The sequence below is a fragment of the Orcinus orca genome, chromosome 5, assembly GCF_937001465.1.
Source record: "Orcinus orca chromosome 5, mOrcOrc1.1, whole genome shotgun sequence".
Taxonomy (NCBI): Eukaryota; Metazoa; Chordata; class Mammalia; order Artiodactyla; family Delphinidae; genus Orcinus; species Orcinus orca.
Window position 1 is genome coordinate 121070759 of NC_064563.1, and position 14745 is coordinate 121085503.

The 14745-nt window shown below is 39.3% G+C and overlaps 1 non-coding gene across 1 annotated transcript; it reads left to right on the plus strand.

Moving 5' to 3' along the window:
- Positions 1-13821: 13821 nt before the first annotated feature.
- LOC117199335 (U6 spliceosomal RNA) lies at positions 13822-13928 on the plus strand. The gene has a single exon (XR_004480562.1). It is a non-coding gene; the product is annotated as a U6 spliceosomal RNA (small nuclear RNA).
- The last annotated feature ends 817 nt before the right edge of the window (positions 13929-14745 follow it).

The following is a 14745-nucleotide window of genomic DNA, read 5'->3' on the forward strand; positions in this document are numbered from 1 at the left end:
AGAAACCATAAGTAAAATCTAAAGAAGATGACACTGTGTAAAAATAGATGAAATGTCTTGATAAAAGGCTGATTTTTTTTAATACAGAATTCTGTACTATCAAAGGGGAAAAATATCAAAATCTGTTAGAAGAAATGGGCAAAACCATGAATATACAATTCCATAAAAAGATTTACATCTAGTATATAAATATGAGAAATAAAACCTCCACTCATAATAAGAGAAATGCCAATTAAATCTACTGTGTGATATGACTTCTTAACTGTCAAGAATTTAAAAACCTAACAATCCACTTTGTGGTGAGGCAATGGAGAAACCTACACTCACAAATTGCTGGTGGGAGTGCAAACTGGTCCAATCCCATTGGAAGGGAATTTTTCACTGTCTCACAAAACTATGTGTTCATTTACCCTATGACCCTTTGATAGAGCAAACCCACTTCTAGGAATTTGCCTGAAGATGTAGTCCCACAAATACAAACCAAAATTATAAATGCATCATTATATATAATAGCAATTTATAGAAAATAACCGAAATAGCCATTCTGTCATAGGACACTGAATAAATTATAGTATAATCATAAAATGAAGTACTGTGAAACCATCTAGAGAGAGACACCCACGGTGAGAGAGAGAGGCAGAGAGAGAGAGAGAAGTTGATATGGAGTTATTTTAAAGATTCGTGGACAAAAACAAAGTACAGGGTAATATGTTTCTTTTATTGTAAGAAAGAGACAATAAGAATATGTATGTGTATGCTTATTTTAGCTAAAAGGAGCACAGAAAGGATAAACCATAAATTAATGAAAATGAGTGGGGACATAGGTGAAGGGAGAAATCAGATATGGAGAAAACTATAGATGGAGCTAGAGATTGATGTTTACCAAGGAGCAAGCCAGTCCTTGTTTGTTTGTTTGTAACACTTGTTGTTTTATTTGCTATTTTCTGACTATGATTCTCAAATTGCTAATTAACTAGGTTCCTGATTCCTGCCCTAACTGCCCACACAGAAAAGGATACGTTTTTTGTTGTTGTTGTTTGGACTTTAAAAATAAGGTTGTGACATTTTTTTCCCCCAGGTGAATTACGCTTCAAGATTATCAAATCAATTTTCCCCTTTACCTTCAGCTCTGTTTCCTGCAAATTTATGTGTGTTGAGAAACACAGAGACTTTCTCCTGTCGTGAAGGAAAGAAACCTACAATAGCTTTTATTGAAACCTAGTTAAGTTGGGGTGGGGGGGAGAGCATCTGTAATTTTTTTTATTGGGTAGTGATAAGATGCTAACACTAAATGGTTGAACTAGGTAGGAGACAACAAACCTACTTCCTTTTCCTATGAATATTCCGTATGTGTTTCCACATGGGCAAAATGCATTTGGAGAATGATCAGCAAATTCAGATATTTCTACATAAACTCAAAGAAGTTTTGCTGTTTAAATCATGCAAGCATGTTGACTGTGGCAAATTGCTGGTGTGGTAGGAAGTATTCTATGGGAAAGGAAAAATCGCTGGCAGGGATAGGGCCTGAATGGAGGACTCTTGACAAATTGTCGTCAGCCAGAAACGGGCTACCAGCAGCTCACCTGGTGAGCAGCTCCTTAGTGGGAGCATATTTCTCTACCAAGGACCATCCTAAGCAGGGAAGAATGGTGGCTCCTCAAGCCCTTGCATAAACCCAAAGCCTACAAAGCCTTACACGACCCAGCTCTGCTCCTGTCTCTGATGCCATCTTGCGCCACCATGTAACTGCATTCTCCTACACATCACACTCATCACTACTGGAGGCCTGGGCAATGGCTGTTTCCTCCGCCTGAAATGTTCTTCTCACATATCTTGATATGGCTAGTGGCCTCTTCCAATTTGAGTCACAGCTTCAAAAGCCTCACCTTAGAAGCCCTCCCATCCCAACTCCAGTCATCACACTAATCCATTTTTTTCCAGATTTCTTATAAATCTATTGAAATTTGAAATTAAATGTATCTCTATATCTATTTACTTACCTGTTTTGTGTCTAACCTTATTAGAAGTAAACTCCATGAGAGTGAAAACCAGACCTGTCTTTATTCACTGTTGGCTGAAATGCCAGCTTCTAGAACAGCAGACAGTTGTCTCGGCTCACAGCACACGGTGGTCGCTCAGTAAATTCTTGTTGAGTGGGTGACTGAATGCATCACGAAGAGCTGTGGTAGGCAGAATAAAGACTCCCATAAAATGTGCATGTCCTCATCCCTGGGACCTGTGAATCTGTTATTTCACATGACGAAATGGACATTGCAGATGTGACTGAACTAAAGACTTTGAGGGAGATGATGACCCTGGATTATCCAGGTGAGCCCAAAGTAACCAGAAGGGTTCTTATAAGAGAGAAACAGAAGAGTCAGACTCAGAGACAAATTGGAAGACACCATACTGCAGGCTTTGAAAAGGGAGGGATTTGCCATGCGCCAAGGAATGCAGGTGACTTCCAGAGGTGGAGAAGGCAAGGGACGGATTCTTTCCTAGAGCCTCCAGAAGGAAGGCAGATACTGCTAACACTTTCATTTTAGCCCAGTGACACCTGCAGTAGACTTCTGACCTCCAAAACTACATGATAATAACTTTATGCTGTTTTAATCCACTAAATTTATGGATTTGTTACAGCAGCAATGGGAAACTAATACAAGGACTAAGTTGGCTCTTCCAGATATACTAGTACCATATCCACATTAGTATGTGTATTACTCACAGTTCTCCAGAAAGACAGAACTAATAGGGTGTGTGTGTGTGTGTGTGTGTGTGAGTGTATGTGTGTATTTGTGTGTGAGAGTGTATATGTTGAGAGAGAGATTTATTGTAAGGAGTTGGCTCACGTGACTGTGGAGCCTGGCAAGTCCAAACTCTGCAGGGCACACCGGCAAGGTGGAAACCTAGGGAGGAGTTGATGCTGGAGCTTGGGTCCAAAAACAGTCTGTAGGTACAAGTCCTCCTTCCTAGGAGAACCTCCGTCATTTTCCCTTAAGGTCTTCAACTGACTGGATGAAGATCACCCACATTATGGATGGTAATCTGCTGGACTCAAAGTCTACCAATTTAAATCTTCATCTCATCTAAATAAATACCTTCAGGCAACATCCAGACCAGTATTTGAACCAATATCTGGGGATTGTGGCCCAGCCAATTTGACACATCAAATTCATTATCACAGCATGTCAGCTAGAGGGGCTACATAGTTATTGTCATCTTAGTCACTGTGTTGTGCTGCTCTGATGTAAATGTCCATTCTTCGGGTTCTCAGGGACAAGTGTACTCACAGGACCAAAGCCAACAGTACAACTTATTTAGGCAATACTTTTCCTGTGCTGCACCCTCTGCTGGGCTTGTGAGATCTGGGTTAGCGTATACATTTTCTATGACTCAGTATCCAGTACAAGGAATCCAGGCTTACAGGCTTCTTCCCAAATGGGGAATATGAGGAAACACCAGGAATCTTCAATTTTCCACCCACATGTTAAGTAGATTTGTATGGTGAGATGTGTGTGAGTGTGTGTACACTAAGAATTTGTTCCCTTTTCTTATAGGAAAATTATCTTCCTTTGCTTCAGAGAAGCAAGACCTCCAAGGTATTATTCTGGTGTGGGTCTGAGGCAACTTGTGGCTACCACACGGACGCCAACAGAACATCAATAGATGGGGCCTGGAGCACATCTGAAAACTAGTTCCACCTAAAGTTGATGCTATCCCTGGACTTCTAGATAATAAGTTCTCTCTTTTGCTTAATCCAGTTTGAATTGAGTGTTTTTTTAAAATCATTTTCAAGTAAAAGGGTACTAAATATATTAAAATTAATTCCTGGAACACAGGGCTAAAATAAAAATTCTTCTTGCTTCATTTTGCAAAACATTTCAGTTTTCTTACCCTTATTCTTTTTCCTTCAGGACTGGGACTTCTCTTATCCCATCAGAAATGATCAGTAAGACCTTTCGTTAAACAAAGGCAACATTTAAGGTCTTAAAATTATAGTCTCACCTTAAACGTCAAATTCTTAGGCATGGCCTGCATCCCCATCAGTTTTTGTAAGTGAAAGAAAATTTATTCTTCTACTAACATGAATGATTATAGCTCATGACAAAAGGCAGAAGTGTTGTCACTTTTTCATTTTAAATAGAAAATTTCCTTTATATGAGAACCTTATATATAGTAACCGATAAAATTATATTCTGTAATAATTTCTTAACAATGATATTTTAATCTTTATTCCAATAATAATAATAATCTGTTGTGTATAGAGCTCCTGGAAGGTACCAAGTGCTGCTCTAACACTTGGCATCCTTCATTCATTTAATCTTCACAAGAACCTTATAAGGTAAGTCTTACTGTTTCCATTTTACTTATGAGAAGATTGAGAATCATAAAGAATAAGTATTGGAATAAGCCTAGTGCTACTGTAGTCTTTTGTGTTCTTTGAGGCAGTGAGATGGCTTGTACTGCTTTATCCTGCGAAGTCTTTCTGGGATCTCTGTAACAGTCTAGCTGTCCTTTAGTCCATGGCAGCTCGCAGAGTGCAAATCCTTTACCAGTCTTCAGCTTTAGGTTATTGTAAATGCTAAACTTGACTGCACGCTACTCAGCCCACACTCAACAGTCAGCCTTTTTCTAAGAAAGGATTAAGTCAAAAATTTCTGACCTGATTACACCGTCTTCCACCCCATGAGATATAAACCTCCCAGGTACAGCCGAGATGAACTATTCAGTCAAGTAAAGGGGAACTGACAGCTGTCCTTTTCTCAGCTTCCCAGAACCACACTCCAGCCCATGTGGATGCCATATTCTGGGGCTGTCCTGGTAGGAGTATAAATTTTTACTACCCCCAGGAGCTTCCATGAAAGCTCGTTAAACAAGACCAGAATTATCATTTTCATTCAATATATCCTCCCTTTGGAAATGCTTTATGACTGACTTGAGCATTTTCCCTAGCAACCCATTCTCACTTTTAGGGATATGGAGATAAAATACTTGACATTTACTTCATAGATTCAGAATAATATTCGGGCAAATTCTGAGACCTGTCTCAAACTAGTTGGAAGAAACAGGGAACATGGAACAGACATATTTCTCCCCCAGTGACTGGTCTGGATGCAGGCTTTGTCCTGACATATTGGCAGAACTGTACTGTGGGGCTGCACTCTGTATTCCCCTAAACAGAGACACCACATGGATATAGTCTGGAGAAGAATAGAAAAAGCTGGTTAACATATGGCAAGAGCACATATAATTCCCTACAAATAATAAACCTCAGTTCTCTTAGAACCTAATCAAGGTTGAACTGACTTTGCTACATTTTTTGCTGCTCTGGTAGACCCTTGACCCCTGTATGATATCTGCTCCTTCAAATCACAACACTGTTCCTGGATAAAAAAGGGGAAAAAAAGCATTTCTTAGGTCATTTTATATACATCTAGTTTAACACAATTCTAAGATTTCTCATTCTCTCCAATTATAAAAATGTTTGCTATTAAATTTAAAACAAACAAACAAACTTTGAGACTGATTTAGCAGAACAAAGGAGAGATAGCTGGACAGTATTGAGTAGATTAGATGCCAAGCTACATTAAGGTATAGGCATACCCAACTTAACATTCCTACTTAAATATTTTATAATCTTGGTCAACGCAATATGTTCAAAATCCAACTCATGACCACGTGGCCAGACTATCCCCTTTTCATTTTGTCTCTATAACTTCACTACCATCCATCTGGTTGTATGCCTAGAAAACTGGAAGTCTCTTATCATCTTCTTTCCCATCCGCAGTATTCAAGCCACCATCAAGTCCTTTGATTTAACATCTAAATATCGCTTGCTGGGGTTTATACACTTTTGTCATCTTCATAGGCTTGCCGTAGCCAAGGGAGTCCACTGTGCTCCTCCACTGTTGCCCTGTTTAAATCTATATCCACGCTGCAGGCAAAATAACCTTTGAAAACCGCAAATATGACTGTGTATTTTCTGTCTTAAAATCCATCAAAGACTTCCCATTGCTCTTAGGACAAATATCAAAGTCCTTATCATACTCTTATGGCCCAGCTGGTCTAGACCTCGCTTACCGCTAAAGCCTCATCTTAAGCCAATTTCCTGCCGGTCTGTTAAAGTGTTGTCTGTGTGTGTATCTGTGTGTGTTTGTGTGCACGAGTGTGTATGTGTTTGTGTACCTTAGAGAATCATTATAGCAGCAAAAGGGAATTATCATCTTTCCTTTCACACTAGATCTGTGTTGTTGCCCCCACTTGCTGTGTCTTAATACCAGAGAAGACTTAATGCCACTGAGAATTAACAACCATCCTTTGGTGTCCTGACAGAATTCTTCAGGTCCATGATCCAGAAGCAGCAGGGTCCAGCCCAGTGGCACACAAGCCATTTTGGCTTCCACTGTCCACTGTGCACCCTTCTGAGGAGGAACCTTCTTGCTTAGAGTTTTAGCTTCGGGAAAGTGCTTATTAATAATTTCAGTTGCAGTTCCTAAGCTGGTGCTTGTTGTTGGGTGCTGAGGACTGTTTCTCAAGGATAATAGCCCTCAACCTGTTAAGGAATCCCCCTCCCCCCTTTTCATGTCCTGTCACAAGATTAATAGTCCTAACATGATGTCACATGCAAACACCTTGATAAGATCTTACTTAATGGAAAGCAAGCAGAGACTTTCTTGGAGAACATATGTCTTTGGAGAAATTCAAAGCAAATTGGAGATAACACGTAAAATGTCTCAGGAAAAGAAAAAAGTTCGAAATGAGAACATTTATCATTATCATAGATTCATGTGGGCTGTCAAGACACAATAAAGAACTTAACTCATTTTGTCTCTGGCAGCCTTTTCCACAAGGACCTTCATTAACAATAGTCCTTGCTTGGCTGTTTCTGTTCAGCCACATTGCCCACTGTGGAGGACAGGGTGTGAAATATATCTTTTCAAATGGATGTCATTGATTTTAATATACTTTTAATAATATTGCAGCTCAGTGTTTTAATTACTTACACTTTTTGATACTTCCGCCCTCCGGCAATTTTATCTAATAAATCTGATAAGCGCAGTAGACTCTGACACCCAGATATCAGTTGTACAGCGTATACTGTGGAGAGACCATTTTCTCTGGTGGACTCAGAGATGGGTCAAAGGTGTGCCCAGAGGATCCCAGTCACTCTGGCCTGCTGCCTACAGATGAGGGAGGCTTTTACGTGCTCAGGTGTAGTGAGACATTCTTCTCTGCGCTGTGGCAGCATCACCAGGAGAATCCTTGACTCACTGTTCAGATGACAGCTTCATTCTGCCATGAGTCAACCCTGCCTAGTTTACCTCAATCATAATGCAACACTTCTCTGTGCTTTACTCCTCCTTAGCGCTTATCGTTAGTATTTAGCTTCTCATATTTTATTCTATTTAATTCTATTTGTATACATTTTGCCCACTCCTACAGGATGAACTGCCTTCCCCCAAAATTCATGTGTTGAAATCCTAACCCCCACTCTCTCAGAATATGTTGTTTGGAAATAAGGTTGTGACTGATGCAATTAGCTAAGTTAAGATGAGGTCATACTGGAGCAGGTAGGCCTTTGATCCAGTATGATAGGTTTCCTTGTTAAAAGAGAAAAGATACAGAGGGAAGATAATGTGAAGACACAGAGAGAACACCATCTACAAGCCAAGGAGCACCCAAGGTTACCAGAAGCCAGGGGAGAGACAAAGAACAGATTGTCCCTACAGACCTTAGAAGGAATCACCTCTGCCAACACCTTGATTTCAGAACTAGCCACCAGAACTGTGAGACAATAAATTTCTGTTGCTCTAAACTACCCAGTTTGTGGTACTTGGTTAAGGCAAACCTAGGAAACTAATACATCCATTAAAGTATGAATTTCTTAAGGACAAAGATCTAACTTTATTCATCTTAGTATCAACCTGAAATAGTACCAACATTAGGTCAATAAATGGTTTATTGAACTTAGTTACATGAAAGGTGAAGAATGACAAGGCACAAAGCTGATTTGTTGGAGAGTAAAGACCAACGATGGTAAAGGATGGACTCATTCATTACTGGGATAAATGGGGTGGGAGGAGATGATACCAAGGGACAGATATTTTAGCAAGGATGGCTCAGGTCCACAGCCATGAATGGCAAGCAGTTGCCCAAGCACCCCTTAGACACAGGCAAGCAGGTTCAAGGAAATCCTGCAAGGCTGAACATTAGGTTCTAGTTTGCATTTATTCAGCTAGCTTACATTGGGACAATGAACTCCAATCCATAGTGGTGTGGCTCAGGGAAACGGTGCTCTGTAGATAAAAGTTCTTGCAAAAACTGGAAGGCAAATCACAGGCGAGACTGTGGGACACAAAAGAAAGGATTGATACCGAGCAACTAGGATTCTTCAGAAAATCTCATATGTATGAGACCAACACAGGGAGTCCCTAGGAAGCCTGATGTTGACCTGGTGGTGATCTGAAGCCTAGGATCCAGTTTGCATTTGCAGGTCTGGATAAAGACAGATCTGTCTGCAGGTGGTCTCTAAAAAGCACTAGTTTCTATATAGGATTATAATAGACTCGCTTGCGTCTGAGATAAAGTAACTTGACACAGCCCATCTATTTTTGGTATCAGTTCACATCTAATTGAAGTGAATAACTGTAACTGTAAACCAGTGATTGACTCAAGGAGAAGTTGCAAAGTAGCTGTTCCAATTATGCAAGCAGCCTATGGGGGTTTTCTGTTAGGCCTGTATATTTGGCCCAGTTTCCCTTTCTTCAAAGTTGGAATTAGTTGCCAGAATGACCACTTGGGAGCATTAGTCGAGGTGTTGCTGGCCTGGCTCCTGTCATCATTTATGGCCTGATTCTGGACTTAGAGTTTGGCATGGAACAAAGTGATTAAATCCCTCTAGTTTTCCTTAACACTTTAAAAATTCTTTTCAAGTAGCATATAGAATAATGTTGGCCTAAATTGCTTTCATTTACATATATCTAAATGCAAATTCTTGGACTGGATTCTAGAGAAAAAATCATAGCTGTCCTACTTGTAACAAACATTTGCAGTGTAAAAATGTCTAGATGAAAATAAAGCATGAGTAAGCCAGATGGATGGTGAAGTGACATAACTAATAAGAGTTTTTAAAAAGTAATTGGTTTTATGATTTTGTAAGGAACAAGTGACAATCATAGAAAACTTGAAAATACAGAAAATGATAAAGAAAAAAAATAACCCATGATTCCACTACCTAAAGAGAACAACAGTTGAGGTTTTCCTGTGTCTTTTCTCTACCTAGAATGTCATGTTCCTTTCAATCTTCAAATCAAATTTAATCTAAGGTCTCACCAGCAGAGTTGGAGGAAAGGTTCAATCATTATTAACCCCTATACTGCATGGAAGTTGAGTGAAGGGATGTCTTCCCAAAAATGTTATGTGCTCTTTTGCAGTCTCAAGAACATTCTGGAAAGGGACTTTTTTTCTTCATTCTATACTGGTCACTACAGGTATCTAACTTTTTAAAGCCAGGCATAGGGATCCTTGATATGGCCTCCCAGTGCATGGTTTTTACTACTTAGCCCCTGCCTCCCTTCTTTCCCCCAATCCTTCACCATATATTTGCACTATCCCTCCAAGTCATGTTACTAGTGGGCTAGGTGTCACCATGGATGTGGGGACTGGTCTCCATTCACTGAGGAACCTGGGAAAAAAAGCCCAGCTACTTCCCAGGGATGGGAGAAGTTCCCTATACCTCTGGTCATTTCTCCTGTTTCCACCTCCCCTCCTGCAAAAACACTCACCTGGCCACCATGTCTCACAACCCGGCATAATCTCCTCCAGGAGGCTGGGTGCGGTGGGTGTCAGATCTGCTGACTGTCTGGCCACTTTTGCTTTTGCCCACCCTCCCACCAAATCTCAGGTGAATTAAGAGAACACAGAGACTTGGTGACCTTTTCTAAATGGCAAGGGAAAAAACACCCATCAACAGGAGAAACAAATGTGTGCCTTGAGGAGCCGGCCTCTTTCCCAATTCCTGAAGTGCCACCCACTTTCTGTTGTTTGAAGAGTAAAGTTAACGTGAAGAACTAGACTGTGGTGTAAATCGGGGTGAAAATGTTTAATTTACTTTTGGTTCTACTCATATTTTTTATACAACCTTAAAGAAAGTAGACTTCAAAAAAATGAATTTCTTACTAAAAATTTTTCGACCATCTATTGGATATAATTAGAATCATACCATATATATGATTCTGAATTCCATTATTTTATTTACATTATAAGGAAGCATTTTTAATTGTTAAAACCTCTAAGCAAACATGATTAAGAGCTGCATAGTTGTTAAGCATGAATCTGCATCAGTGCACATAATATTGGGTTGGACAGTGTAACGTAGAAGTTAAGAGATGAAGCAATGCAACCAGACTGTCTGGATTCCGATCCCAGCTCTGGCACTTATTACTAGCATAATCTAGGGTAAATTAATTAACCTCACTGAGCCTCAGTATCCACATCTTTAAAATGGGGGCTGATAACACTACGTATTCGTGTTGTTGTCAACATTAAATCAGTCAAAATATGTAAAGCCCTAGGAGGAGTGTCTTGAACACTGGGGCAACACCGACTATTATTTCAGTACATTGTCGTGCTGTGTCATTAAACTATGGGCTCTCCACAGCCACTCCTCTGTTTGAGTCTGAGCTCTATCATCTATCATCTGTGACCTTGGGTAAATCACCTAGCTTCTCTGAACTTCAGTTTTCTCACCTGTAGAACAAAGAGTAGTACACCTCTTCAGGGTTGTTGTGCTGATTAAATCCAAAATTAAAGGTAAATTCCTCAGCACAAGTCCTGGCATAAGTTAAGTGCTCAATATATTATAACCTAATCTTTTCATATCCCCTGTACCTGAAACAAAGCCTTCTGAATAGTAAGTGCTCAAAAAATATTTGTTGAATAGCTGTTTATTCATCAAACAGCTGGGTCACAATGTACTTATGTCAGTGTAAATGTTTGTAAAAGACCCAGAATGGTACACACTAAGCTGATTATAGAAAATGCCCATGTGGAATGAGATTGGGGAGAGTTAAGGGGATTTCGCTTTTACTTAAAGTTTACAATGAAAATAAATTCACGTTTTAATTTTATTATTCAAAACTATTTAAAAATAATTAAACTGGGGAGAAAAAAGGTAAGAACAGAGTCTTGTAGTGTTCTGGGTTTAGTGGATGGTCACAATGATACACGTAGCATGAGGGAAGAAGCAGGGTGGCATATATATTCCAGATCTTTCCAAGAAGCTTCAGATCGCACTTTCTTTGACCTTCCTTTTGAGCCTGAATCTAACAGCCTACCCAACAGAGTCAGAATTGGGTTTTTTTCTGAATGAGTAGCCTCCATATATATATATATACAAAAGATTTTCTTATAAATTGGGCTAACTTTTTTAAAGATTATTTTTATATCACCATTCAAGGGACACAAATCTGTCTTGAAGTAATACCTCACTGTGACACATTCTTCTCCAAGTGAAATGCTTTTATTGTAATATAGCTCATTAAAAGCTTCTTTGTGTTGAGATGAAGTGGTAAAAGTTGCCTTGAGTTTCTACAGAGAAAGAGCTTAGCTTCATTGGCAAGATCATAAATTTCCCAGGGTTTGATATTTTTCTGTGTGATGATGGTTGCCCAGGTCTTGTTAATGGCCCCACCCATATGTGCACCTGGTCAAGAGGCGACTGGTTTGCTCTACAGCAGACTCTCTTTGGTGGGGGTGGGGGGTGGGCGGGCAGGCAGGCCATCTCCACGCAGCATTTGGCAGCAGCTGTTCACAGATGAAGACACTGTGCCCGAAGCAGAACGTGATATCCATGGAAGGGGCTGGCAATTCATTCCACCTGTCAGTACATGGATGGAATGAGTTGACCATTGGGTGCACTCTCTTTCTGCTAGGACCCAGTTCAGACTAGCTTGGAGTTCAGCCTATCTCTTCTGCCTCGTACCTCATTCCTTTCTGTAGAGGAACTGCCACTTAGCTGGAAGTGTATTTGAAATTGTGGTCTGAAGCCTGGGGCGTTCACAAGTCACAGAGAAAGAAGAGGCCCTCAGGTGCCAGGCTAGCAGGAAGCCCTGTGGTCTTTGGCAAAGTGTTTGTGGATCTGAGATTTCAGAGAAAATGGTGCAAGTTAGGGCACACACCACAGGAAGAAAGGAAGAAAAGAAAAGGCTTGGGCTTAATGGAATAAATCCTGGACAAAAAACCCATTTAAATGACAGCCAACTCGTGCAAGATTGGAAGTAATTAAAATGTCACCTGATTGTCTTCTGTCCCTTCCTGGTTGTTTCCCTCCCTCTGAAGCCTTGTTATGGCAGAAAGCGCTCAGGACTGGAGGTCAAGCAGACATTTGTTTGAATCCTGGCATTTCAATTTACTAGAGGTCTGACTTTGGCTATGTTCTTTATCCTAGAAGACCCTCAGCTTCTTCATCTGTAAAAAGTGGATTAAAATATCTATCTCACAGGAATGTGGGGAAAGATCAATGGCATAAAGCAGTTAGCTTCTGGTAGACATGTGATATTAATAACCATGGTTGTAGGTGCCTTTTATGTACACTCAGAAGATAGGACCTGCCCAGTCGCAGGCCCTTAACAAGCTGATGTCTGCAAGCTGTCAACTGACTTTTTGATTTAATAACAGAATTGTAGTATTTTTTCACAGGTATTATAGTTTAATAAAAGATATTTATGACAGTCTTCTCATTAATTTAAAATTTCTGAGTAGGTCGAACCACAATGAGATACAGTTTCACACTTACTACCATGGCTACAATCAAAATAATGGAAAATAACAAGTGTTAGCGACAGTGTAGAGAAATTGGAATCCTTGTACGGTGCTGGTGGAATATAAAAGGTGCAGCCGCGGTGGCAAACAGTTTGGTGGTTTCTTGAAAAGTTAAACTCAGAATTACCAAATAACTTAACAATTCCACTCTTAGGTGTATAGCCAAAAGAGTTGAAAGCAAGGACTCAAACAGACATTTTTACTCTAATGTTCATTACAGCATTAATCATAATAGACAAACGGAAGAAACAACCTTAGTGTCCATCAACAGATGAATGGATAAGAAAATGTGTTTTATGCATATAGTGGAATATTATTCAGTCATAAAAAGAAATGAAGTTCTGATCCATGGTACAACATGCATAAACCTTGAAGACATCATGCTAAGTGAAATAAACTGGACACAAAAAGACAAATATTATATGATTCCACTGATATAAAATTTCTAGAATAGGCAAAGTCATAGAGACAGAAAGAAGACTTGAGGTAACTAGAGGCTGGGGGAAGGGAGAATGGAAAGTTACTGCTTAATTGTTAAGAGTTTCTGTTTGGGGTGATGAAAATGTTCTGGAAGTTAACAATACTGAGGGTTGCACAATATTGTGAATGTAATTAATGCCACTGAATTGTATGCTTAAAAATAGTGAAAGTGGCAGATTTTAAGTTGTATATATTTTACCACAATAAAAAATGCTTTACAAAATAAATACTTAAATACATAAATATACTGTCTCTAAAAAAATTTAGTAGGTTACACATGGTTCAAAAACAAAAGCAGTAAACACTGATAATTCTTATTCCTTTCCCTGACCCCATCCATCTTGTTCCTTTCCACAGGTAACCACTGTTATTAATTTCTTAAGTATCCTTTCAGTATATCTTTATGCAAATACCAAGCAAGAATAAAGATGAATTCTTATTCCCTTTTTCCATATAAACATATATTGCTATATATGAACTGCTCTGTGTCTTCATTTATCCATTTAAAGATACAACCTAGTGCACACTTGGGCAGCACGTATACTAAAATTGGAATGATACAGAGAAGATTAGCATGGCCCCTGCACAAGGATGACATGCAAATTCGTGAAGCGTTCCATAGTTTTTTTGTTATAAAGCAGAAATTGACACACCATTGTAAAGCAATTATACTCTAATAAAGATGTTAAAAAAAAAAGATACAACCTAGAGATATTTCCATATCAGTATATAATGAGCTTCCCCATTCTCTTATACTGCTGTATAATATTCCATTGGGTGAATATCTCATAGTTAATTTAACCAGTCCCTTATTGATGGAACTTGAGTTGTTTTGAAGTTGTGATATTTAGAGTTTTTCAATGTATAACTGTATATATTTTTCATTCATATGTGCAATTTTTACTGAAGGATCAGTTCCCAAGATTGGGATTGCTAAAACCAAAGGGTAATTGCACTTATAAGTTTGATAGCTCTTCCTAATTCTCCTCCATCAGGACGGCACCCACTAACAATGCTAAGAGGATTCCTGTTTGTTCAAAGGGTCGCCAAAAAAAATGTGTTAAATTTTGGTATTGCTAATCTCATTAGTAAAAAATTCTGTCTGAGTATATTTTTAATTTATATTGCCCTTATTATGAGACCAGTTTGGCATCTTTTTACATATTTAGAGGTCATTTATATTTCTTTTTCTATTGATCAAACAGTTTTCAGAATCCAAAGGAATGAAAGGCTAATAGCAGTTTTTCAGACTGGGGCAAGTGGAAGGTCCATCTAATTCTCCTTACTCTCATTCCCATGATACACATACCTGCTTTCAGGTATCCTGGGAGTGGGTGGAAAGAGCATTGCTTTTGGCTGGAGGGGGATGAGGTCTGGAGAAGACAGTCTGTCCTCTAAGCACACTGGGTCACAATTCGCATGAAAAGTGAGCTTTCAGTCAAT